We start from the raw sequence: 1,852 nt of genomic DNA on the forward strand, positions 1-1,852 counted from the left end.
TGCTTTTAGCCTGCAACGTCAATTCTGTTTTATAAGTATAAATGTTATTTGATATGGCTTTGAGATATCTTCCTGATTAAATGATCTGACATGTGAAAGCACTTAGCAGAGCAGCTGCGTGCTCCATAAACGTTTGTTGCCTCTCCAGCCCCCAACCTCCCCATGCCTACTTTTCCTTTTTAGGTCCTTGGCCTTTGCGTGCCTCTCCACAACTTCTTTCTCTTAGTATTTTTGTAGGTTGAGCCGTTCTGTTTTTGAAAACTTTTCTCTTCAACATAGAGCCCCTTTGTCACCAGCCTTTCAACACTTGCAGATAGAATATCAACCAGGGTCGTTTCTACCGCCATCTCCTTCCTTAACATTTGAGACCCTGAACTACCACACTATAAAACTCCTGTGGCTGTTGCGTGAGTGCCTTCTGGCCGTTTTTTGCCTGTTGCTCCATTCCTGTTGTTAGTGCCCTCAAGTTCGACTCCCGCTCGTGGCGACCTTACATGTAACAGAACTAAACGTTCACCCACCATCTTCGTGATGCGTTGGAGTCCATTGTTGGGCTTATTGTTTCAGCTCATCCCATTGAGGGTTTCCCTTGTTTTCACTGACCTGCTCCTTTACCAAACACGGTGTCCTTTTCTATCGACTGTTCTTTCCTGATGATGTGTCCAGAGGAAGAAGCAGTGTTGCTCCATTACATTATTAACAATGTCACTCCATTATATTGTCATTATTGCCTCATAAAATGAGACTCCATCAGCTGTACCACAGCTCTGATGCTATTGAGAAGAGAATTAATCTACAAGAAAGTTGACACTGGCGATTGTTCTCTTGGTCAGATTTTTTTGTTTTCTATTATTACAATTGTCCCACATTTACTTTCTTTTACACTTCCTTTGTTTTCAACTCCCCCCCCCTTTTTTTGCATTTTATTTTCCTTCAATGTATGTGCCAAGAACTCATTCAATATATTTAATAATAATTTAAAAACCAAATCCATTACTGTCAATTCTGACTCATAGTGACCCTATAGGACAGACAGGAACTGCCCCATAGGGTTTCCAAGGAGCGGATGGTGGATTCAAACTGCCGACCTTTTGGTTAGCAGCCGAGCTCTTAACCACTGAGCCACCAGGGCCTCCTTAATAACAATAGGGGGTACCAATTGCATGGAGACCTTCCAGTTTACCAAGAGCTCTTGTTTGTCGTAAAGACTTTAACCTTGCCCCCCAAACAGGTGTGGCTTTGATCTCTGCTACTGGGAGGTGATCTCTAGGCCCTTGGAATGCCATGCCTAATAGGAGTGTCTTTATCTACCTGGGGGCCTTGGGTCACACTGGATAGTCTAACAGTATGATTTAGGTTAGAGCTGGCCACACCTTAAGTTGGGAACTGGCCAAGACAGAAAGACCTACAACGTGATTTAGAGTGGAGGCTTGAGTCACCAGGTCAACCTGACTACTGAGATCTGCGGGCAATCAATCAACCAATCATTCAATCAACCAATCGTGCCTGGGTGATAGACCCCCAATAAGATCTCTGCACACTGAAGCTTGGTGAGCCTCCCAGTTGGCAATCCTCTGCGTATTGTCAAATATCAATAGTCAGGGTCAAGTCCCTCCTTCATCTGGCTGCAGCCTTATTGTCTAGCTGTGTCTGTCCCATGCCTGGTCTTCTCCTTTACATCCTCCCTCCATCGGATTGCACGTGCTTCCCCAGTCGGGTCACATGGCTTATGCTTTGCGCACTTCCCTCTGTCAGGAGCTCTCGTTCTAACTTGCTTCCTCTGGCTCTTATTCCTCACACTACAGCTCAAGGGATAGCTCCTTTCGATAGAAGGTCCCGCCTCCAGGTTCCC

This window comes from Trichechus manatus, unplaced genomic scaffold (genome assembly GCF_000243295.1).
Source record: "Trichechus manatus latirostris isolate Lorelei unplaced genomic scaffold, TriManLat1.0 scaffold00076, whole genome shotgun sequence".
In the NCBI taxonomy this organism is placed as follows: Eukaryota; Metazoa; Chordata; class Mammalia; order Sirenia; family Trichechidae; genus Trichechus; species Trichechus manatus.